Raw genomic sequence first — 26375 nt, forward strand, 5'->3', positions numbered from 1 at the left:
CAATTTGGTAATTTAGATCAAAAAGGCTAGGAAAGGCCTGCAGTTAGCAGCGCTTTCCCTTTCTTTCATTTTACAGTTTTATGAGTCGCTCGTGCGTCGTGTGAAGCCTTGCTTCAGGCCACCGGTGCGCGAGCGAGGGCCTGTCAGGAACTTTCCTGATGTACGCGAGTCCGTGCGGGCCGGCGTGCCTTGATGTTGCTTTCACTTTCAATGGTGACGCACGCGGCCTGTGAGAAGCTTTGGCTTCAGGCCTGCCGCGCGTCACGGCTATTCATTAAGTGTGATTTATATTCCAAATAAAGAATGATTACGCTGCTCGCGTATATTTGCATTGGAATTGTGATTTCTGTCACAAATAAAGATTGGTTACGCTGCTCGCCTATATTTGTCTGTTTACATTAGAATTGTGGTTTCTGCCCCAAATAAAGAATAGTTACGCTGCTCGCGTATATTTGCCAGTTTGGCTTCAGGCAAGGCCTGTTCCCTTTGCAAGGTTGCCATCCTTGCATTGCTGCCGTTACTTCACCCTGCTACGGTGTGCAGTAGTTTCTAGCCTGCTCGGCTGTGCCTTTCCCATTGCAGTGTTTGACCTGCTTTTTGCTGCCTTCTTTAGTTATTTTTGGGGTTTGTTCCATATTGTAATATAAAAGGCTACGTTTATTTATTTATACATATTTTAAAGTAGCAAGCGCCTCGGAAGCAGTCCGGATGAATGATAGCTCAATGATATAGCTGCATGTTTTTCCATGCAGGTGGACCGGGTTCGCTTCCTGTCATGGCCAGTGCATATTTATTTATTTATTTATTTATATATTTTTAATATTAATATTTTAATTCCATATATATTTAATAATGATAATTTACTATATATATTTTCTTTCTTTTTTGAAATCCACCCTCCCCTCCCCCGCTCAAGAGCCTGATGGGCTTCCAATCGGTAACTAGTGCTGCATATAACATAGGTGACTACATTCACGGTGGAGGTGCCATTCCTGCTCGGTGGCAAGTTGTGCCTAGGTTCTAGTGCGGGGTTGCCCCAATCCCCCTCCCCCCCACCCCTCGTGTACTACTAGTTACCACACCCTTCTAGGGTGAGCAGTTTGAGGTGCACTTGCTCAGTGTACTCTCCCTGAAGCAATATTTTAAGATATGTGTGAGTGTTGGCAGTAGCCCGGAGGGCTCAGTAACAGTCTGCCTTTATATAAGGTCCCAGGGGTTGGGCCCCTGTTCAGGTGTAACCCCACTGCCTAGGCAAGGATTACTTTTGGTCTGTTTTTTATTTTTTATTTATTTAATTCTTCAAAGAAAAGAGTGTTTGGAGTTCATTGACAGTCTTTAGGGGTGTCCTGCCTTCCTTTCTAACCATCACTCAGGCGCTAACCTTTGTTTTAGTTAATTATGTCGGCCCATACATTAGTTCAGCACAGGACAACTCAGTCCTTTCATTTCCTTAGGCAGTTCAGTCCGTTTTTCCTTATACAAATATTTGGAGATCTATGCTCTTCTTGCTGAAAAGGGAAATAACCCTATGGACGTACATGAGCTGCAGAGCTTGATGTGCAGATCGGGTTTGCCTGCTCGGCAACGGCAATTACGAACCTTAAAAGGATGGCGTGATTTCCCTTACTATTTGTCAAAGGTAACTGTGTGTTAAGCAAGACAATGTTGAGCTCCCAGGTTATGACCCTGGTGCAATGTTTAGGACACGCTTGCTGGTATCAGAAAGAAATTTTACCAAATCATAACAGTATGGAACCCGTCCCACCCTTTTCCTCCCAAGTCTTTGCCTGTTCCCGCTGATGAGTCCAGCGTTATACACAATTTCTCCTCTGCTCGAGGAGTACAAGCCCGGTCTATTGCCCTTAAGGATGTTGTTTCTTGTTGCAGTTTAGGTGGTTGTTTATTTTCACTCTTTCCTTCAGCGGAGTAGTCTGCTTGCTTGGATATCTGTGCAGAGCCTGCTGTTGCAGGTTTCGAATTCTGGAAGAGTCAAAATAAACGTTCAGCCTTCCGGGGTCAATAAATGAACAACACACACCATGGGTGGTAATGATAGGCAACGTTCAGATAACTGAGGGTTTGTAGCACTATTTAAGCGCTATTTTATTTATTTTATAATGAACAATGGGTTCATTTTTCCTTTTCCCATGATCTCCGGAGAGGCCAGTCAGCCTTACCTCCCACAAAACCTCCCGCCCTCCCCCCGCCCCCTTTTCTTTCCCTGAGACCCTTTTGGGGGGGGGTTACATCATAAAGTTAAACCTCTGGGAGGAACACCTGTTGGTCCCCGTTTTTTCCTTTAACAGGAGTTCTTGCTAATGGCCAGTGCAGGGCTCGCACTGGGCTGTTTCCTCCCGCCTGTCTGCTTTCCCCTTCACCTTTTCCTGGTATTTCACTGAGTTACGTGGAGACAATGTGGGCTCTCTTCAGTCATAAGGAGTCTGGATGATATACTTGTTTCTTGTTGGGGCCCCTTCTTCAGTCAAGGGTATTCATTATAATTATAAGAGTATATGTTTTCAAGAGGTGTAAACGGACCAACTTCTGGGCTTCAGTGGAGATCTCAGGGTTTGTATCCTTCTCCTTTGGGGTTGCAAGGTTTTTTCCATAGGTAATGGAGGAGATTTTCTCCTCTTATATGAAGGGACAATTTACCTCATGTGAAATAGAGTGGTCTGGGAGTGGGGCTCATCTTCCATCTAAGTATTTCGGCCTCTCTATCTCAGAGCTATTCAGCTACTCAGTATTAGACATTCCGCAAGCGTCTGTCAGTGCGATCGCTCAGGGACAAGGAGACACTTAGTAGTGGTTGGGTTCACTTAGCCACATGCATGCAGGTAGTCCTTTTGGTTCCCTCTGGAGATTGTTCTGCAATAAAATACCAGCTCAATGGGCTGGGGGTGTCGAGATAGTTCAGGTTTATTAAGAATAGAGTTAGTTCCCCTCTCATAAACAGCTTCATGTTAGCTCAGTGACCAGTTTCTTTGCAGTTTAGGGTCTTTTCTCAAGGCTATGGTATTTAGTGGGTTCTCTTTCGTTTAGTTTATGTTCTCATGTGAGATTTGCCAACCTTGAATGAGGGGATAAATCCTAGCACCTGGCGCATCTAGCAGGGGACTTCAGGCATCGCTATGAGGGCAACGATTGGGTATAGGATAACTTTCTCCTTGCCAAGTTGTCTTAAAGGTCAGGTTTTTTTTGTAACCATTTCCTATTGTCATGATAGTAGAGTCCTTCTTCAAGGACTCAGGAGGTCTGGGGGTTCCCGGCTTTACTGTTGGCAGATTTAACTGTTGCTGTTTTTTTTTTCAAGGACTTTTTCGTGTATATATCTCTTTGTCATCAGTGTCCCCTGGTCGGGTTTTTCTTAGTCAGGAGTTTATTTAGCAGTTATCTGCGGGGTTTCAGGTGTGGCCCTTCTCTTCCATCGCGTTTCTGCTTCCAGCAGAAGTAATTCTTTCTGGGTTCGGGAAACGTTACTGGTATTCTGGGACAATTGTGTGATTCAGTTCAAGTCTTGGAGTCTCACTTCTGGGTGCACAAGACCCGCAAGTCTATTGCAGGTTAGCCCCTCCTAAACTAGGTTGTTCTATATCAGGTTGATAAAATGCCCTTTTGACTTCTGCTTTGGCCTTCTACAAAGATTTGTCATTCCAACTCTGGTTCCCAGGATACTAATGTGATATGTCCTGTTTCTAAATACAATATTTTTTCTCCAGCACATGGGATGGAGCCCTCAAAGATTTCACCCCTAGGTGGAAATGTCTTTCTCTCCAGGAGAACTAGGTGTTTATCCTATTACGTTTGTTAGATTACCATAGGATGGTATTACTTAAAGTGTTTTAAATGTTTGATGTTGACTACAGTAGAGCTTATTACGCCTATGCTTTAGCTTCCTATTACTTTAGGAAGTATTTTGCCTGGTCCCCCCTCCTCCCCTAACGTCCCTCTCCTTTTAACCAGTTGGTTTTTGGGGGGCCTGTGAGGAACGCTGGAAGTGGTTCTGCTTCCTAGTTTCTTGCACTTAGACTGCTCTGCCTTTCAGGACAGTTATTGGGCAGCTTAGCCTGGGGAATACGTTTCCAATCAGTGAATTGATCAAAGTAGAAACATTTAAAACACTTCTTTCCTATTATTATTATTATTGTGTTATCTCTATTGGGTTGATCATGATGTAATGATGGGGATGCAAGGGCTTTGAACTTGCATAATATGAGCCTCCTTGTCGTGCCATAGAATACCTAATCCCCCGCACTATCGTGAGTGGGGGTTTAGATTCTATTAAAGATAAGGAGGCGAGTATTATCCCACCCACCCACCCTGGATATGGTATGATATGGCATTGATAGCGCCTATATATATTGATGTTTCAAGTGAAGAACATTCTTTGGTTTGTTGTTTTTCCCATCCACCCACCCTTCTTGTTTGTTGTTCTTACAGTTTCGGGCTGAGATGTTCTGTTCTCTTCAGGAACGGGGGTCACAGTTACAAGAGGTGGAGAGTGCGTTATCTTGGAGCTTCGCTGGATTTTGTCTTCCTTTTTTCATCATCGGATCTGTGCAGTGGAAGTCTGGTTCAAGACAGCTACAGAAAGAGGAGTTGGCATTGGAGTGAGGTACTTATATAGAGGAGGGTCCCTGCCCATTGGTCCCCTGCAGGGCATGACCTGTCCTCCATGATGGATTGGGGTGTTCCCCTTGCAATGACATGAACTCTATTTAGTTCTGTGTTTTAAACTTTTTTGTTTGTAAAAGTTTTTTCTTTGCTGCTGTGGTTTCAGAGTAAAGATTGAATGCATAATACTCGCCTCCTTGTCTTTAATAGAATCTAAACCCCCACTCACGATAGTGCGGGGGATTAGGTATTGTATCTGTGATTGTGTTTTTAATTGCAGGAGTTGATTGGCACTATCTTAATTTCTTTGCTGTTATGGCTGTTTGTATACTTGATGTTTAATGGATTGTGACTAATCTGAATAAACAAATGTACTACTTGGTGTACCCTGTTCTTTCTCCTTCAGGTCACCTCTGTGCGGGGAGTGGCAATGAGGCTTCCTGAGAGCAAAGCAGCTTCTAGGGCGTGTGACTCTAGCCTGCAGGTCCCAGGTGATCAGGGCAGCTGAGCTCAGCACCGCACTGGGGTTTCTCTCTGGTAGATGGGAGCCCGGTGTGACGCATTCCATAACAGAGCTCTGCCACGAAGAAAGTGTGCGAAAGGTTGCAAGTTCAGACAAGTCCTTCGTATTATCTGTTTCCGGGTCGGTGTCTTCCTCCTTGCTACATGACACGCCCCCAAGCGTTACAGGCTATGGGAGCATGCTCTTCGCTTTTATGGGTAACTGGGGTTTGTTGAATGTTATTCTATCGGCTCAAAGCATCACACTCCCATTTTATCCACACAAATGCAATGGCAAAAAAAATTGGAGGTGCGTTTGTGTGCACCGTATCAATAGCATTTGATGGTCGGTTATGGAGACAAAGGGGTGGGGGTCTGCAGTGCTTGGGCCACAGAATCTAAGGATGGGCTGGGGCAGGAAGCAGTGTCTGAAGCAAAGGAGGGAAATTGGGAGCAGCCCAGCCAAAAACAACAGTAATGCCATTAGGTTGGCAGCAGAGGCCTGTCCACCTCCCCCCTCTCCCCGAGGCTACTACTCCACAGCACAGCAGCCCCTCCGCCCGATCGCTGCAGGTGTGGAAGGCACCTGTATGGCACTGGATGCAGGGATGGAAGGTGTATATCTAAGGAGACAGAGAGGCAGCATGGAGCAAGGGTGTGGGAGGTAGGGTGCGTGCAGGGGGTGAGGACGACTTATCAAATGCTGGACGAGTGGTTTAGGAGTGGCAGAGTGGCGGCGGAGGGGCAGCACATGAAGGCTCGGTCAGGTTACTGTGGGGGAGGAGAATGCCAGTTGAGGACGTGGTAAAGTGAACTGGACCCCCATTCTCTTAAAACACTGGTTGGAGACAGAGATGCTGAGGGACATAGAACTGATACAATTAGAGCAATACAAGGATTTCCAAACAGGGATATGCTGATAGTTTGAGTTAAGGAGGGTGCCCAGGCTCTTGTCACATTCATCCACACATTCTGGCAAGCGTACAATGACTGAGGGCTACCACATTCAACGTTTGCATTCTGCATACTGGGGTAACTCCCAGGTGTGGATTTAGGACGGAATCCAGACACCGTTCACAAACTGGACATATCTGATCCTGGCAATTCTAGCCCTCCCTCTTTGTGCAAGGTGGTAGCCAGGACCATAGGACGAAATTAAATGAAATATTTTATTTATATCGCGCTCAATACACACGTGTTGAGCGTAAGTGCCACGCTCTTACGAAACATATGCTTTAGGTGAGAGGGGATAGCTCCGGGGCATCATGTTTGTCTTGGAAGCAAGACAACGCAGCGCAACACAGGTATTAATCCCGATCCCACGCTTAGAAGCCAATCTCTGGTATTAAGCACGTTATAAAAGAATCATTATAATAATAAATTCGCTCTCACACAAGAACAAGCTCATGCGGCTGGATGAGGAATTGGATTTTGCAAGAGCATAACAGGCTGTAACCCAATAGAATTACGCAGGCTGCAACCAAAGCGTTAAGCTGACACAGCCTTTCGTTCAAAGAGACTAACACAGGTAAACAGGGTGCTGTGTGGGTGTACCTTGACCCTGTGGGGCTTAGGGTCCCTCGGAGGGCACGCTTGCATTCGGGTCTGGGGAGGGCCCATCAGGGGATAGAATCATAGGGCCCTGTCATCACAGGTCTAGGGGGGACTTTCAGTCTCACAATATGTTATTTCTAATGTACCTATGCTTCCCTGAAATGATGTAACCACTTAGACATGGTGAAAGAACCCTGCGGAATTGCGGGCCCGCAGTTAGAGTGCGGGCTGCTAGGAAGTAGTCGCCCCCGTCCCCATCAATACATGCATCTTGCAAGAACATCGACGGACATGTCCTCTGCAGTAAAGCGCCAATACAGCGCTGAAAATTAGTTTACCACTGAGAATATGTGAGCAAAGCAGCTCAACTGTTGCTGTATTTAATGTTGAATTTGTAAAGTGCCTGCATGACGTGGGCGCATTAGCTGCGTTGAAGAGAGCATATGATTAGAGGTAAATGTTGGCCTAGTGGACATGGTAGGAAGATGATTGCAGGTTATATATTTATTTTATATACACCACTACTATCAACTATTGGTGTTGCAGAACTGTACCACTTAAAGGGGTACACATATAACACATAACAGTATGCGTGTATGTTGCAGGCAGGATGTCCCACCTAAGCCTTTGGAATGTTTTCGACCAACTTCTGTTTTTTAAACTCTCTCAGTTCCATGTGGTGGTTCTAGTGGGCGCCATTGTGGGAATATTGCGGGTGCAAAGCTTCTGTTAATTCTTATTACTTTAGTTCATAGGTGTCATTGATTCCGTGCACCAGTCCCTCCGAATTCCTGGCGCGCAAACCTCTCCAGACACAAGGGGCCTCATCACGAGTTGGGTGGTAATGCCGGCGCTAATAGCGCTGGTGCTATCTGCCCTACCTCCAAACCCACCGGCGCTATTAGATCATGGGTTTGGCGGATTTGGAAGTGTCCATTCCCCATTGAGCCCATTCGGGAATGCCCCATTCCCCATTGGGCTCAATGGGGAAATTTCGCGCTCATACCCCCGGCTCAGAGCTGGGGAGAAATCCGCCAAAGCCCTGATTTGGCGGACCCTTAAATCCGGCGGTAACAGCGCTACCGCCGGATTTAAGGGTTACAGCCAAACTCGTGATGAGGCCCATGGAGTTCGTTTTGGGCTCAGCGTTTCATGTGAATGAAAACATCTTATATGCACAGGGCTTCATACTGTCAGAAAGCATTTCAGACGGTTTCAATAAAACGGGGCTCTGAGGTCACCACACACATTTGTAAGGGAGCAGGCGCTTGGGCCTGACCTGGAGGGTTTAGTCGATGCTCCCCAAGACTGCAGCCTAGGCTTCAAGTCAAGGGGTTTGGAAGTTGATCAGTATCGGTTAATCAAGTGAAAATAAATGTGACTTTGACTCAGGCAACATTGCAACTTTGGATATTCAGCTACAATTTTCTCCTGCAGCAGAAAAGGATACAATATTATCAGCCAGCTGTTCCTCAAGCTGAGTCCCATCTCTGGGGCAGAGGGGAGAGAATGAAACGTTATTTTACAAAAACACAAAGTAAAACCTAGGAGCAAATTCACCCAAGAGAGAAACAAGAGCCTGCGAGACACATCATGACACAAGTTACACATTACACTAGTGGCAGCTCAGACGCCTAAGGTCGATACAAATAAAATGATTAAAATTGAAATGCTTATCAACGCCTCCCTTATGTAGCGTGCAACACGGTTAGCAACACATTTACCAGAATGTGGTAGCTGTAGCTCTTGTTTCTCTCTTAGGTGAATTTGCTCCTAGGTTTTAGTTTGTGTTTTTGTAAAATAACGTTTCATTCTCTCCCCTCTGCCCCAGAGATGGGACTCAGCTTGAGGAACAGCTCGCTGATAATATTGTATCCTTTTTTGCTGCAAGAGGCATCCTGACCCAGAATCCCCATCTTTGGTTTGTCCTCACGGGCCCTTACAATTGGGCCTGCCTCCTGAACCAGAATCCCATCTTCTGTTTGTCCTCGGGCCTCTACAAGTGTGCCTGCCTCCTGACCCAGAATCCCCATCTTCTGTTTGTCCTCGGGCCTCTACAAGTGGGCCTGCCTCCTGACCCAGAATCCCCATCTTCTGTTTGTCCTCGGGCCTCTACAAGTGTGCCTGCCTCCTGACCCAGAATCCCCATCTTCTGTTTCTCCTCGGGCCTCTACAAGTGGGCCTGCCTCCTGACCCAGAATCCCCACCTTTTGTTTGTCTTCTACAAAGAGGGACTCTTTCCATGGATATGTGCGCTTCCGTTGCACTATCATTCTTTGGGCATCAAGTAGACTTCTTTCTGCTAATATATTATTTTTCTCTCTTCCTGTCAGTTATGTTTTTATCGGGACATATTTGAACAGATACCCCAGACGTTTGGCCACCTGGGACTCGCCCTATTTGGACCCAAGTGGAATGTTCTTCCATCAGATTTCCTGCACAGAACTAAAGACAGGTGGAACTAACGGACAGATGTATTGTCTGTTCCCCGGCTGAGAGCTCTTCTTTTGACTTTCTTTCGACCACAACCCCACGGTTCTTGTACACAAATAGGCAGGAAAGGCTATCAGTGATTCCGGGAAGTATAGCTGAATGAAAGTATGCAGGCTTCCTCCTCTGGACCAGCTAGAGAAGAGTGTATGTAGCTTCCCTGCCTTGCCCCTCACCCATTTGTTGGCTTTTAAGGCCACCTTATACCGTTCTAGACTTGCACTTGTCGGCCTGCAAATAGAATGAATCGACTGGCACAGAGGGAATGGGACATAGCCGTCCGATCGCCAATGCCCTTTGGCTTGGGTGTTTTGTGTTTGTCAATTGGAGGCTTTTTAGGATTTGACTTCTCCCTCTTCATTGTGATCTCCTTTCAGGTGTGAAGGTTTTTCCAGGACAGATTTTTGTTTTTGTTGGGCTTGGCAGTCTCTCTGTTTAGTGTCCATCTTGCTCCTATCCAAACTTTCAGGGTACGCTAGGGAGATCTTTCCAACACTAACTGTTATGAGGATCACCTTCCCAGTGGTTTTGAAAGTTATTGTTCATCTGGTACACCCACGTGCCCAGGTTGGGACTATTCTGGGTACTACCTTTGGCCCTTTAGTATTGGCTTTTCGAAACTAAAGACTTTCCTCCTCAAATAGCAATGCCAGTTTTATTCTTAATAGTGTTCTCATTGTTGACTATTCATGACCACCGCCTCCGGGCAACATGTAACAGGTCCCTCAACAGCACATAGATGCCCTAGGGTTTGGTGTGCGCTATACAAGTGAATAAATAAATAGTAATTTGGGGGACTGGTGTCCCTCCTTTGTATGAAGACCTTGTTGAGGGGTCTTTCAGATGATCTGGTCCTTTGAACAGGCTGTGATTTTCTCTCCAAAATATTCTCGGCTTTTCATTTGAAAGAGGTCTTTGTCCTCCACATTCTGTATCCGCCTCAACCTTCTCAGAAGGATTTCCCCTTGCCTTGCTTAGCTATATGTAGAGTAATCTAGATACAATGGCAGAGAATGTCAACTTTTGAGACCAGGAGAGTCGGTTTGTGACATCTGGTCACGGCAGAAACATTAAGCAAAATCTACCATCACTTTGGGTCACTGGAATCTCCCAGCAGTTCACAGTCCCTGTAAAAGAAGACAAGGAAACTGAACCCTTGGTGCAAGTTCTGCCAGCTCGAGGCATGACAGAACATTTTGCAGAATGGCAGAGCGTAGCGTAAAATGACTTTTTGGTGAGCTGCATTTGGCCCTTGCTCCAATAACCTTATCATACATTATATCGTTTTTGTTGGCGGGTTGGCAGCTTTACATCTGCATGGGGTAATTCTCCATTCTGCTACTCTGTAAAATATGCGTGTGCATTTGTGATCTAATAAATACAAAGATCTCTTAGTTTCAGTGTTTCCATGTGGACTGTTTGGTATGTCCTTAGAATGTATGGGCCCAGGATAAAAATAGGTATTAGATAATAATGCCCACATTACTAGTTCTCTTCCTCGTCACAGTCCAGATGTTGTCCCTCGTAATTACACCACAGGGAGACGACATGAATTTCTAGGTCTGGCGAAAGGCATATTCAAAAAGGCCTGGGCGAAAGGGTTGGCTTTACTTTTTATTTAAATTACCGATATTTCTTTTGGAGTAAAAAGGGGGCACTATCCAGAAGTAGACTCATCCTCATAATGCATGTACTGTGATCATCAGGAGCTTTCCTGGCGTTACAGGTGTGTTTGTATCTATGTATTTATTGGTTTGTTCGCACCATTGCACAAGCAAGAGGACGCAGAGCAACACTGGTTCGATCCTCGGGTCCGCGCTTAGAAACCTCTGGGCATTAAGTGTGTTATAAATAACCAATTCTGATGCTATAATAATGATTGTGGAGCATGCTGCTGTGAATGAACAAATGAAGGTTAAAGAGAAACAAAACAGGGAAATTATTATTGTAAAAAAAAGAGCAGGGTTTACAGGACTACAATTCATCTACAATTGTATCAACGTGTGTTAGCAGTTTCTGATCAGCCTTAATCGCTTGATTAAATAGTCTTTGAAACCTTCTGTTTATGTGTAAAGTACTTCACTTAGCTACATTTCTAACTTGCGAGTATGGGACCGGTGGATTTGCTTGCATTTTCCCAGATGTCTGCAAGTAAAGGGGTACTTTTATGTAGGTCACCATATGTGTTTTGAAACTTTCGCTTCTCGTTTTCGCCCTGTGCTTAATGCTAGATAACAAAAGGACATTGTGTTTAACTCCTACCTTTGTACCCATGGAAGACATGAGCGGCAGGGACAGCATGGCACATGTGGTATTATTAATATGGGGCCTTAGGTTTTTTCTGGGTGCCAGGAGAGGAGTTTCACCTTCTGGGGACTCTTAAGATTCGAACACAGCCTTTTTGTCTAGGTTCTTGCGTTCTCCTTCCTAACAATCAAATCCACACAAAAGACAAGTTATGTTTAGCTTTTTGACTGGGAGCCGGTCTCAGTCCATTGGTCATGGCTCTAACGCCTGGGAGTTGCGTGCCATTCTGCCAACACCAGCTTGCAGCTGGCATAAAGCTCTGGTTTGCAGCACCCGATTGGTTATTACAAGTTGACTAAGCGTAATTGATTTTCTCATTGCCACATTATTGACTCCTCGACAACTGAGGAGGATGCTCCCTAGCTGCCCTTTTGCCATGAGGTATTAGAATGCTTTCTGATCATGCAAGCAGCTACAGCTGGTTCAACAGGGACAGCTTGTCCAAGCCAAGCGCTAATCATTCACAAAGTGGTTGCTGGGGGTACCACATTCACATGGCTAGCCCGCTGTTTATGTTATTTATTGTTCTCCGGTTTACAGTTAAACCTTTCACATACTTCGGACACAGTATGCATTTGTCACAATCTCAAATACAATTAATACTAAAAATACAATACAAATTCATACAATAAACATTTCATAAAAGTACTAAAACAAGCATCCTCCTTTAAAAAGAAAAACACGTATCCTCATTGCGATGACTATTTTATGACTGGCATGACCATGGCTGTTTTTGTCAATATCTATCTCTCCTGAGCAGACACCTTAGCTGGGCCCATGGCTGGGCTGCATGAGTGGAATTACGAGTCATACTGGAATCACTACCTCATCCCACACCTGGTGGATGTTGCTTCTCCTCCTAAAGACATTTAAATGGCTATTCCTTACAGAGCCAAAATGTTGTCCAACAGTATCAAAGAAACTATGGATGGGCGGGGCCTTCTGTTCCACATCATCAGTGAGCAGCATTCAATAGTCTGTGTAAGCCAATCCCCTCACTGCCACTCTATGCACCATCCATTTGCTGAACGACATGTGATATGTGACCACTTTGTCTCTATTCCTCATCAGATGCTTAACAGTATGTGAAGAGTTATTTGTAAAACCAGGCAGCCCTTTCATTTTAAGAATGGCTGCAGCCCCGCCTATCCCCCTTGCTGAACGATGGTCTGGAGGGTTGCCCAGAGAAATGCCAGCGGTTAAGATTCATTTTAAACCTTACAGCCATCACCTCTTTGTTTTTGCTTTGTCACCCCGAGTGGGACGGGTATGCCCAGACATGGGTCCCATGCCTGTTGGGCCTAGAGACCCAAGCTACTCCTCACTGATGAGGCCCAACAAGGCTTAAACATATTTGGGGATGCTTGTGGTCTCGTGGAGAAGAGATGTGACTTAGCAGTTTGGGCTGGACTGCCCCGTTTTGGGGTGGGGCCAAGCCTGATTTGCATATGGTCTTTCCCCTTCTGTAATGGCTTGGCAGGCGAAGAACGATGTTCTGGAGGGTTGCCCAGAGCAATGCCAGAGGTTATGTTTCATTCTATACCTTCCAGCCATCACCTCTTTGTTTTTGCTGAGGATATAGAACAGCTCACACTCAGACAGAACTCTATTTGTATGTGTATTACTACATTCAAGGTCCAGCTGTGTGTTTCCTTGGCTGTGAAGTCGCACCTCTTGATTATTTGTGGTTTCTCATCTCTTGTGGGTTGTATTGCTTCCGTTCTTGCTTGGTTTTCAGGTGCCTGGGTTCTTATTCGTTTTTTTGGAGGAAACAGTTTTACTGCGGTTCAAAAAACAACTCTGGAATTTATTTGTGTCCCGAACACTCCTTTCATGACCCTGTTTCTTTCTTGGCTGTTGCAGGGGGTTGTCAGATGCATTGGTCCTACTGGACTCTGCTACCAGGTACCACTGTCCGGCACCCTTAGATCATCTTACCTGAGGTCAAGCGACAGACACAGCATAAACACTTAGTCCCTAGAGTACTTTAACTTTTTGCCTCCGGGTTTATTCTCAAAGGCACCCTCACAACTTGTACTAGAGTTCACCTTCTCTAGGTTCTTCTCACCTTTAACTAACCTCCCTCTTATCCACCAGTGTATTAGCGCTCCCATAGACCAGGTCTTAAAGGACTCTGTTTCCTTTTCTTGCCTTCCATGACGCAGTTCATGATCGGGCTTTGTGATTGGTGCCCACTTGGGCAGTCTACAATTTCCCCATCGTAGATTGATTGTGCTGGGGACCACCTCATTGGCTCCATGCACCTTTGCTGTTTAATGGCCATCTGCCATCTTGAAGTCAGGCCGCCCCTTTCTTCCCGCCTCCTGACTTGATGATAGCATCACTGTGGCCTGCTGCAGAATTCTATTGAAGATATGGTCTGTTCCGAATTTCCCGGGTAGATGTGGAATGGGTTGCGGCAGCTCCCCCAATCTGTGCATGTGGGCCTGGTTCCAGCTGCTAAGTGACATTAGCTAGTGACAAAGCATGGCTCGCAGACAATGGTCAGCATGCTCTAAAGTCTCCAAGCATCTCATATTTTCAATCCCAAATTATACTTCCTTTGCTACAATGGGATTCTTGGGGCACTGCTAGATACTTAACATGCAAGGCTGGGCCTGGGTGGCGGATCTGGGGGATCCCATATATACCGCCCCTGGAGACAAAATTGTGGACCAGGAGGTGACTTTTCTGCCCCCCTTCCCCTCACACGGCCGCCAGGTCTTCAAATTCTCATCTCCTAGTCCCTTTCTTGTGAACCTGTCACAGTGTGCACGGTCTCTTGGTTCCACTGTATGGGATTATTGGGGCAGCTCTTCTATGACCACTGATTTGATAGTGGTTCTAATGGTCTCTCACCTCCCTGGCTTTTGTGGGCTACACGGGTCGTGCTTGATACATGCCTCATAGATGGTTTTGTAAGAGTGTTGTTCTGCTTGATGTATCATTTGTATGCTTATAGCTGTGACAAGAAAGAGGGCAAGCTGTTAGTATTCTGATAACTTATCTTTGATTTTAATGACAGTGGGCCTCATTACACAGTAGGCGCTAAGGGATTACCGGCACCGGTGCCGGTAATCCCTTAGCGCCCTACTACAAGGTCCCTCAGCAGGTCCCGTCCTTAACGCCTGGTCTGACCAGGTGTTAAGGACGGGACCCGCTAAGGGACTTCAGAGCTAATAACGGTACCGCAAATAGCGGTACCGTTATTAGCTCCTTCCCCATTCCCATTGAGCCCTACGGGGGCTCGAATGGGAATGGGGAATGGTATTTGGCATGGGGACTTACCGGGTCCTCCAAGGTTGGAATGGCCTGGTAAGTCCCCATACCACCTACCCGGACCGGTAAGCGATAAGGGAGTAGCCATGCCGCTAATAGCGGCATGGTTACCTCCTACTGTGTAATGAGGCCCACATGAGTTTTACTAACACTCGGCACAGTCTTGGGTTCCTTCCCACCTATCACTGTTGCGGCCCTGCTGATAGGTGGTCAAGTATTTTGTAACCTCATGGCAAAGGAGGGGGGGTTATCATTTTTGGTACATTTAAAAAACTATTGCGGCTCCCCTCAGACTGTAGGGACTGTAACGAGGAAGTGTAGAACTCGTTGTAATGAAGATTATCAGTAAGCGATCACAGCATCTGCTTGGGGGTTTGAGGTGAAATAATGCTTGGTGTGTTGCCTCCCACAACATCAAGTGATGAGTGTTGCTTTCCCAAATTGTAACTGTGTATCCCAATGACTTATTTTAAATTGCTATGTTAATCTTTGCCAAATCTATTTGTCTTCTCCTTCGTTCCTTACTTTTTCAAGTGCAAACGTTGACAACTGAAAGCAAATGCACAGTATTCCAGTGGTCCAGGGGTACCGTGAACTTGTGTGAACTTGTTTGCATCCATTCAGAATGGAGCAGGTTGCAAGCTGTATGCCTTTCCCTCAATATGTGCACGTTGTCTATGTGTCCTAGAAATTTGGGGAACGAACCTGCATACTGAACAAGTTTGTGGAACCCATTCCATAAGAAAACGGAAATCTACTTTGTGAGGCAGTTCAGTGGGTTAATGAAGCTGTGGCAGATATCCCTTCAAGCCTCCTATTCTTTTTTAATTCGATGCACTGAGTGATATTCAGTTAATTAGGAGCAATGCCTGTTATTAAAGTGCTTTGAAAGTGCTTTGAAAGTGGAGGAGAGCATTATATGAGCAATAGGCCGGGAGGAGAGCTTAGGGGCATTGTTCTGGTCTTGGAAGAAAGACAGTGCAGAGGTTTGAATCACGGTCCCACGCTTAGAGACTGGTCTTCGGTATTAAGTGCACTACAAATGATTAATTAATAGGCAGAATTCAACTTAAAAAATTAACTTTCTTGCCATCTCGCATTATAGAGCTCAAGTAGATCCCCGATGGTTAATACTTGGGGTCCAACGCGCCTCTTAGTCACCTCCACGTCTTCCTGTGGCAGTGCACTCTTGCCCTCTCGCCTCCTAAATGATCAAAATTAAGTCAAGTGATGGAGAATCTACTACCAAAAACCCTCCGGTCAGAGACGTGGCGTGTACATTATTTATTTATTTATTGCATTTATATTTTATATAGCGCACAGACATGGAGGTATCACGGCGCTTGTACAAGTATTTGGTTGCTGTCGATGCAAGGTGCTGAGCATAGAAAGAAACAAATTATACATATTTGTTAAATAGCCAGGTTAAGAGTTTTTTAGAAGACGAGGAAATATGGCTCATTTTGGATGTGCTTTCGGGAAGAGTGTTCCACAGGGAGGGAGCGGTGACAGGGAGGGAATCTAAACTGCTGACACGTCATTCTCTTGCCTTTCCAGATATTAGATAAGTGAATAGAGATCTGTGCATTTGTCTGATAAGCACAGTAGTACTTTAAACTCTCACCCCTTGCATTATAAATGAGTGAGGGATTTTTATTGCACCTCGTCGGAGCGAGGTCACTTCCAGGCATAATATCAGAGGACCTCAGAGAAGAGAGTGGCATGTTTTAGTTTTTAGTATACATGGAGGTCTTGCATCTAGACTGGTTGCGGAACATTTTGTGTTGAGTTCCCTCATTAAAAGATCCCTCTTTCTTCCAAATGCAGTCCTGCAGCATATGGGTGTCTTCTGCAAGGTCCTATTTCCAGTATTATGGTCTCAAAGCTGTTCATCCCAATTTTGAGGCCATTCCACAAGATCATATCTGCCAACTGTGGATAGCAAGAGGAGACCTACAGAGAAAGAGAGGTCTTTCCTCGAATGTTGTCCATCACCACGAAATAGTTTCTGTTGCGAAGATGTAAATTCTTATAAATAATCTGAACAGAGAATATCAGCAAGAGTCATCCATGCAAGATTAGGGATTGGTGGTGCCCTTTGACCCTGAGAAGCAGACAGGCCGCCAAGCTCTTCGATAATGAGCTCCTCCCACGCCCTGAAATAGAGAGCATTAAGCTGCTATATGGAAAGCTCAATGGTGTGTGCTGTTCATCCATCATTCGAAGAATAAAGGACACAGAGATCCTGAGCTGCAGAGCCCCATATATGACCCTGCATAAACATTCTGAAGACTACATCAGTACCTAGGCTTCTTTGAACTTCTTAGCGAACAAGTTTCAAATGCTGAAAATGCAGTGAAACCCCAAACAAATATATATATCTCTTATGAAACCACGCCAGGTCCATTGCACCTAAAGGCATTAAAAGGTCTTTGTCAGCTGCCCTAAACAACCAAGCAATGACCTGCTTCTGAAAAAGAAATCTCCTGGTTGGTCCTCGTACTGACCACGAAGAGGGTGAGTTCCAAAGACAGACACATAATAAGGGCATGTCCCACCACGGTCCTCCCCCGCATATCACTTTATGAATCAGGGGCACCTTCAGTTAGGAATTTTCCAAGGACTCCATTTCAGGACAGGATCCTATTCTTTTGAGATGAGCACTGCCCCTTTGACGTACAGCTTCATCAATCTCGGCTGCCTGCGCTTGAAAAGTACAGTTTTTCGATCAAGATAGAACACATCACATTAAGTGTGCTTAAAAAAATGAAAAAAGGCGAGATATGAGTCAGACTAAGTGAGCACAGGTAGGGATGGCAACTAAGCAGGGCATGCTTGCTATCACTCATCAGGAAAGTAGGTGATAGACTCGATAGGCCAGCCAGACCCAATCTTCCATTACATTCCATATTCACATATGAACCCCACCAAGAGAGGAAGGGGGAGCAGGACTCTGCTAGCTGAAACCCACAGATGTCTGTGCCATTGCGGAGCAGAACATGGACTGTGGTGGGTCAAAAATCCTTGCCTTATCCAAATGCCTTGCCCATAAACCAATTACCCATCATTGTGAAATACTGTTTTTATGTGGCATGTGGAATCTCTGTGTAACAGTGTTATATTTGTGCATCTTTGGAATTCTGTATCACTCCTTAGTTGTGGTCTTCAGCACAACTAAAGGCATTGAGGAAACGTGGGTCTATTTCCCACAGCAGTATATTCATGACACAACTGTGGCAACCGAGCAAAGAAGATTCTGTGACTTAGGCATCCCTCATATTTTGTTGTTGTTTGAAACAGAAGTTCTATATGTGATGATATTTGGGTTGGCAAGGCAACAATCCCATGTCTTGCAGCCCTGCAATATAATACAGGATGCATGGATTGCAGCAGTGTCATGACTATGCAGACTTGGGACCCAAAGAGGAGTGCGTTACTGACGTCCTGCTAGTACAAAAGAACATATACAGAAGGTATCATTAACCAAATGTACGTGATGTACAGGCATATACATGTGGTTGAGCAGACTAAGGGATCACAGGATTGGGGGGGGGGCAGAAGGTGTGGGTAGAGCAAGAGATCTGAACCCAGCATAACATATCTGATAGTGTTTCTCTCCACCATACTTTATCTGTAACTTTGTCTTTTCTTCTTTTTAGCGTTCTCTCCCACTTTCGCTCCTTCATCCTCTTACTCCCACCATTGGAACTCCCAACCCCCTGATAAAAAGTCCATTCTCACTGTTTCGGAATCCAAGACTGCCCTAGAAAGGATCAGACACCTCCTTTCTCGGAAGACGTGAATCAGGCTATATGATGCTGGCACATTTCAAACTGGTCTTCCAGCACCATTCTAATAGATGAGAAGGTTTTTCTGTCACTAGGATGAATACAGGGATCATTTGTGTGGTTTGGACTCGTGCCAGTCGACTGTGCTGTGCTGGAGGAATTTACGGTGCCCCTTGTACAGCTATGCCTAAAATAACACAGCTTTGTATATGAATCTGCTCGCCCACTGCCTCAGACATAGTAAAGAATTTAAAAGGGTATGGGATATTTTGACTGCAACCAATCAGCTGGAATAGGCCAATGGTTTTCCAGTGGACTGGAAGGAAATGTGAAAGGGCTGGAAGAAAAACAAACACCAACTTTGCCAAAGGTTGGTGTGCACAGAACACCACCACGAGGACAATTCCCAGAGTACTGAGGAACAGACTTTCCGTCAGGTACTGATCTGTGATAAGAACTCAGCTGTGCTCAAACCCAGCCCCAGTTCTGGTCCCAGACTTTATTTCTGATCTAGTCACCTCTTCTGGGTAACTACGCCATTACTTCTTTGTTTGTGCCCATTATTGGATAAATTGGCGCTGTTTAAAGGAGTCGACATGCGTCTGCCAATTGATGCAGGTCTCCTATAAAACTTCTTCAGGCGCCTTTACCAACTTTTCACAAGTTGGGGCAGTCTTCAAGAACTGGTCTTGTTATTGACTTCTATTTGCTTTTTGTCCTCCGAGTTTCTGCCGCGTTACCCTAGATGTTGTCCGCTGTGACCCAACACTTCTGTCATAGGTGCCAGGGCTCCAGGAGTTTTCAGAAAGAGGGTGCCTGTACAAAAACAAGCAAACATTGATATTGATATTGATATTTTATTTCTATTGCGCTCGAACACAAGTGTTTCAGAGCATGACAAGGCAAGGGAGGGGAACAGGGGAGAACAAAACAGCGATCTTACTAGGCCCAGTGACATTGAGAACGCGCAAGTGCATGGGGGAGGGGAAAAGTGCGTGGAAGGGAGGAGAAGTGGAAAGTGCAAAGCAGAGGAGAAACAGATAAATAACAATAAATAAATAATAAAGGCAATCAACAGTGGTAATGCAGCCAGCAATTTGCAAGTGCTAGGTTTAAGGCAGCAGACAGGGTAGGTCTGATAAGTGCAGGAAGAAAAAGGGGGGGGGTGGTATGGATACAGATACAGACCCCAGTGCAAGGGGTGGCCCGGAGGCAGTGCGGTAGGGTGGCAGTGTGAGCAGGTACCTGGGCCCGGAGGACAGAGGGTGGCCAGGTGCACAGTGCCAAGAGAGAACAGATCAGCAGGGGAGAGGGGGCGCGAAGGTAGAAGAAAAGAGGACGGTCTTGAGGTGCTTCCAGAACCGGAGATGGTTCTCCTCAAGTTTTAGAGTGGCAGGGAGGCTGTTCCAGAGGGAGGCCCCAGCCAAAGACAGAGATCTACCCTCAGCTTGTTTCTTTGAAAAACGACTGACAATGAGGGAGTTGGAGGTAGAGGAGCAAAGAGCTCCTGAGGGGAGGTATTTACGGAGGGATGGCTGAAGGTATTTTGGGCCCAGGCCCCAGAAAGCCTTGTGGACAGTGCAGAGGGTTTTGAATTTAATCCTTGCATCCACTGGGAGCCAATGGAGAGATTTCAGAGCTGGAGAGATACAATCCCAGGGCTTAAGGCCAAAGACAAGTCTCGCAGTCCTGTTCTGGATTAGTTGCAGAGGGCGGAGAGTAGAGGCAGGTAGATTTAGAAAGAGGATGGTACAATAGTCCAAGCTAGAGAGAGCCAGAGCTTGGGATACCATGAGCTTCTGGGGGAAGGAGAGGAAAGACAGAGTACCTCTGAGGAGGTGCAGTAGGAAATTTGACTTTTTAGAGACCTCAGAGATGTGGGCGGAGAAGGAAAGGGTAGAGTCAAAGATGACCATGAGGTTCTTAGTCTCGCAGGTGGGGGTAGGAGGAGGGCCAAGGGAGGCCAGCCAGAGAGTGAGGGGAAAGGATGGTGAAGGTGTGCCGATGAGGAGGATCTCTGTCTTGCTGGCATTCAGACAAAGATCATTGGCGGCACACCAATCTTGAATGGCAGTTAGGCAATCAGAGATGAGAGAGGGAGAGGAGGTGGCAGAGGGCAGCCTGAAAATGAGTTGAGTGTCATCAGCGTAGCACTGGAAATTTGAGCAGAAAGTGGCAATGCAGTGTGCGAGAGTTGCCAGGTATTGGTTGAAAAGCCAGGGCGAGAGGTTAGACCCCTGGGGAACACCACAGGTAGAGAGGAAGATAGATGAAAGGAAGGACCCAAGTTGGACCTGGGAGGGTCGATCTGACCCTCCCAGATCGATCTGACCCATCAAGGCCAACATTCCTATTGCAGGGGGCGTATCAAGCAGGCAGAGGGAGACTTGCCTCTCCTGGTAGGACCATGCCTCGTGGAAAGAGATACTCTGTGTTATTGTCCATGCATTTCGGAACCTTTTGGGCGTGGGAGGGTGAATGGCTGCAAGGGATCGCCATAGGACGATCCTGGCCTGTCAATGGGCTCCGAATGTGAAAGAAGGTACCATTGAAATTAAGAACCGAAGATAACCACTTCCAGTCCATAAAAGCTCTCAAGATGATGCTGTCCAGAAAAGCCTTTGATAACTGACCAGTTGAACACTGAATAGCTTAACCTATAGAGCATTTCATTTGCATGTAGCAATGCTGTACCAGCCTTTGGGGCTTATTCACAGAGTGTTTTCCTATGGGATTGGGCCATTATAAAACGCTTCTGTGATTCAGGCACTTTGTGTGCATGAGAATATAACCAGGTCCTCATTCTGACTATGGTAATACCTGTAACAACATGAGGTATTTTAAATATTGCTTGTTTTTAAAATACCACCTAATTGTGTATTGGGATCTCCTGGCATATTTCCTGGATAGATGGGGTGTATAGAATGTATTGTGTGGTATACATAACCCTTATTTAGCCAAGCAGTTCATTCTATGTACCCCATTTTCTAAATGTTCCATCTAATGGCAAGGCCTAATTTGGTCAGCTTTTAAAAATATGAGGTATTTAAAATCCCACCTATTTACCGTTACCGCCGTGCTCCAAACGAGGCCCTTCGAAGCCCTCCGAAGGTAACTTATCCTTGCGCTCGCAAATATACCTCATGAAAGACAGATTACACTTCTTCAGTAACTAAATAACATGGGGAACAAATCCGGACAAGGGGAATACCAAAAACAAACCAATGAAAGGCATTGCAGGGGAAGGATGAACCCTGTCCCCTTAGCTCACTGCGAATTTCATTATCTCAGACCCCTATTGCCTGGGGTTTCACTGCCAATCTTACCAGGCAACAGAGGAGCACCCCAGTGCCACTACCACAGCCAGTTCCTCTTCAGAAATGGGTTGGATGAGGGACTCGCTGAAAACACTGGAGTGGGAGCGTTGATGGCACTGGGGGACAATGCGGACCTCCAAGCCCAGCACTTGAAAGGTAAGGGAAGTCATGGGGAAAGTGTTCCCTCTTCAGTAGAATAATACAATATATGATGAGGGGGTCAGAGCGGAAAGTGTAATGTGTAAGGGAAGATCAAAGCGGAAGGACATTGCGAAAAAACTGCTCTGCATTAAACTCAAAAAGCCTTAGAAAGCCTTCTTTAATGGTAAATGTGCTGGACCATCGCAAATCAGTGCCAATTATAATAGAACATCTCCCACTCGAGTAAAATCACACTAGCCAAATTTGAAGACCAGCTTGTACTTTTTACTGTACATGTCATGGTACCAGGTTGTTGATTTCCTTGCCCTAAAGGCAGCTGCTTATCATAATGAATGCACTTTTTGGGAGCCCTTATCTTGCGTTAGCACAAGCTGCATGCTTTAGTTTAAATTCAGCTGCAGTTCCATCGCGTGTCTCATTAAAGTCTAAACAGGAAACAGTTATGCTGAGACCAAAATGTTACTCAAGTGTACTAAAAGTTTTTTTTAAAGCATACAAAAATACTTCTTCAAACAGGTAAGGACCATCCAAAGCCGGTATCAAGTACCATTAAAATTTAGCATCTAATAGTTAGTTTTGTTCTCGCCTCCTTGAAGCGTCCCTGTTGCATCTACTTACCTTGATTGGAAGAAAATGGGTGCTGACTGGCGGAGAGAGACTGCACACCTGAGGGGACGGAGCTGAGAGTGATAGAGGGCAAGCTGTACCTCTGGCTTTTATAAGGTGTGCACTGTGTGCTTCTTGGCAAGAAACTCGCAGGGGCTCCATTTGGATCTGATCACGATGATGTGGGCTGTGCCCCTGGACTTTGCTCGACATCAGCGTTTATGGTAAGTGCTTTAGGCAGCCTAGTTTATCTACTTTATTGTACCTGTAGCATAGAACCTATATTTCCTGCATGCGTATTATCTTACGAACTTTAACCCTGAGGGACGACCTCCTCGCACCTACTGGCACTGCACCACTCCAGTCCACCCACCCTCCTGTCATTCCCTCACTTTTAGTGTATTAACAAGGCCAGTCCAGACCTGGGCATTGCCATATAAGGGCAACAACAGGAAATTTATTTGGTAGACTATAAAACAAAATCTCTCAGCCAGTCTCGCATTGCCCTGGCCACATGTGTCCAGTCTTGTATCAACAAACAGAATGGTCTGCAAGTTAAGGCGAGTTTTACACATATCCTGCAAAACGTTGATATCCGCTGTTAAGGTGAACGCCTTTCCTTTTGGCACCCCCTAAAATGGAATGCCTTCTAGTCCCCCCTAAAAAAGAATATTCCCTGAGATCAAGATGAGGAAAGAGCTGCTTTTTCAGTTAAAATGTGCTCTTGTTTTTGTTAAAAAGCAGGTTCCAGGCTCTTTAAGATTTCTTCAGGTAAGTTTATTTCCAAGTTCTTAGTTACATATCCACATGAAGACATAAAGGACATAAGCTGTGACAACACCGGCTCCCATCACCCAGGGCCAGCCAGCTGTAACCGCCTCTACACAGAACACCCACTCAGAATATTCCATCATCCACACATAAACATTCCACATGACATCTCAAGCTACCTCACCTCAGACAGGCACAATACAACACAACACACCTCCCTCCTTTACTAAACCATACATGCACAGAACAAGTCACATACCAGAACAACACAGCTACCACCTTCCAAGATATACGCACACGTAACACTCAACTGGCAAACAGACACTCCCACGGCCAAACCCAACCATCAAAACATCACACCCTGACAAACTACATTCCATGTACCAATAACAAAAATGCTGTCATCCATCTGCCTGTTCCTGCCACAAACAAGCAACTGGGCTCTCACCCCAGGACCTGGCCAACCCTGAAACTGGGCTACTTCACCTACATTCCTGAACAACCACAAGACTGCTACACCTCCTACCACCTGCCCCCGCCTACAACAACGCTGGTGTCCAGGCTGCCACCCTGGAACCTCAGCAGGCCTCTAGACTGCCACTCTAGAGAACTGAGACCTCAAAGCCTCCAAAAAGACAATCACAACCTCACTCCAACAGGGATTCACAAAGTGGAAACATACAACATTACTGAGATCACAAACACCCATGGTCTTAATGCCATACTCATTACACCAGACCAGGATGTACAAGCCTTCCAAACACATTGGGAGCGGTGGCCACGCACTCCCAATGCCAACATCAATGACTGGTAAAAACTAAACGGTCTTATAGCAAGGAAAACATCCTAACCCAAAACAAGCTGTTGAACCCATGGATACAACGAAGTCCACAATAAATACCACAAGTAACATAGAAAACAATTTACTCATCATCTCAGGACTTACCACACTCAATACCGGCGGGTCATTACCAGGCGTCCCCAGCTACCCCTTTACCACCAGCTACCTACTGTCCAATGTGATGAGAAGGATAAAAAAAACCTAGAGGAGGCGCTACCTCCCTCACAGAACAACCTCATCGCTGTTCAACCTTTACCGGAATCAGGTAACGCCTATAACCAGACCAATCCCCTCACATGAAATTAGAAAATCCTAACATCCTTAATTGAAAGAGTCGAGGCGCTACCTCACTCTAGAACAATCGCATGGGTGTTCAACTTTTACCACGACAGGTAACTACCCAAACCAAACCAAAATAATGTAAGGAAAACAATATCCCCCACTGACATTACCCAAACAATTCAAACCATGCATTTCACACTGCAACACTTCCATGCTGAATGTGAGTTCATCCAATACCCAACACTCACTGACTCTCTCCAACCTATCTGAGTCAGATTCATCATAACATGCATTCCAAAAATCATAGAATGCTGCAACCCTATGCTGTAAACAATACATAAACCGCATTGAAAACATTTGCGCTGTGCACATTTGAATACAAAACCATGTTGCTCATAGTAAGTAAAATCCCCAAAACTAACACTTTTATGAACCAAAACGTCCATAGCCATTTGTAGGCTCTTAAGCGAACCTATGAGTCCATAGCCATTTACACAGGCTCTACTGACATGTGTAATAGAGCTGAAAATCCTCAAAATGATTAAAGCTATCACACTCATACAAATACCACCCATCTTACACTAACAGCAACGATTTATGCACATTAGTGTCCATGTGCCATGGTGCTTGGCACTCGAAACCTGCAATTCCTCAAAAGAATTATGCTAAATACCCTTCAATACAACATATTACCACACGTTATTGTCACCGTTTCACTTACCCATTTACATAACAGAACAGCACCGTTTAAGATGCATGTATACCTTCTATAAACACAAACTCATTTGCATCCTTGCAGTGCCCGTATTCTACAGATTCACATCGCACCAAGGCACTCACCATCCTGCACATGCAAAATGCTCCGTCAGTTTTAAATAGGTATATTAAAGTTCCAAACTACCCAACATTATGGCTGTTACTCTCTGTACAAGCCTATACCCCACCATACTGTCATGACGTAAAAATGTTACCTTATTTGTTGGCCGCTACCTGTGGCCTCACTAACTGAGACGGAGCGGCATGCCAGCATCACAATCCGCCGAAAATGTCTCTTTTGCCAAGCAGAGACCACAGCATTTGGCACTTAAACAAACCATGTCTCTTGGATTCGATTCGTATCATAGGGTTCCCATGTTCTAAGCATTGTTCATTCCTGCCTTAATATAGCTGCACACATATTTTGCTTCCTTCCTTCTTATACACATGTCTTGCCAAACGTCAGATTCCTTAAAGTACTTTCCCTTTTACATCCTCAGGGCAAACAGCACTTATAATACGAAGCTCTAACAATAGCACATTCCAAAGAACATTCTACGCTTCACCATCTCCCCCTGCTGCATGTGTGACATCATCAGTCACTACTGCTCAGCAGGGCTATGCAGAGCTTCATAGGCCAACGGTCGTTCACTTCCCAGGAGACCCCGCCACGAAAGGCTCATAAATCACCAGAGTTTCAGACAGCCAAAAACATGATGTGCACGATAAGCACAGTATGGTGCTGCCAGGCTCCCATAACTTCAAAGCCTGCAATTATCTCGTGAGAAGGACAGCGTTTAAAACAACAGCTCCCCATTGCTATGAGTGCACAAGACATGGGAGTGACGTGTAGTCAGGCAAACAGTCCTCCTTGTTCATGTCAAATTCACATCCATTTCCCAAACTCAGAGCAGCGTCTCTTTTTTTCTATTGCCATTCTAACTTTAAAAGAAACGTAGAGTAGCATCACATTCCTCCAGTGGGCTAGCTCTTCATTACATCTCACGGAGTGCCAAGCACCATGGTACAGCATTTGCTTTCAAAATCAATTTCCCAGTATTGCCAGTATTATCTTTCACCTGCTGGTCCAGCGCCATCTCCAGCCCC

The 26375-nt window shown here is 45.5% G+C and overlaps 1 protein-coding gene across 1 annotated transcript in view; it reads right to left on the reverse strand.

Moving 5' to 3' along the window:
• Positions 1–26001, reverse strand: part of LOC138566028 (actin, cytoplasmic 3-like) — a 118724-nt gene extending 92723 nt beyond the window's left edge. Inside the window, exon 1 of the mRNA XM_069643082.1 lies at positions 25484–26001. The gene's annotated coding sequence lies outside the window, so the exon portion shown is untranslated. The remainder of the gene's footprint in view (positions 1–25483) is intronic.
• Positions 26002–26375: the final 374 nt, after the last annotated feature.

Source organism: Ambystoma mexicanum, chromosome 2p (assembly GCF_040938575.1).
Source record: "Ambystoma mexicanum isolate Mex_15411 chromosome 2p, UKY_AmexF1_1, whole genome shotgun sequence".
Taxonomy (NCBI): domain Eukaryota; kingdom Metazoa; phylum Chordata; class Amphibia; order Caudata; family Ambystomatidae; genus Ambystoma; species Ambystoma mexicanum.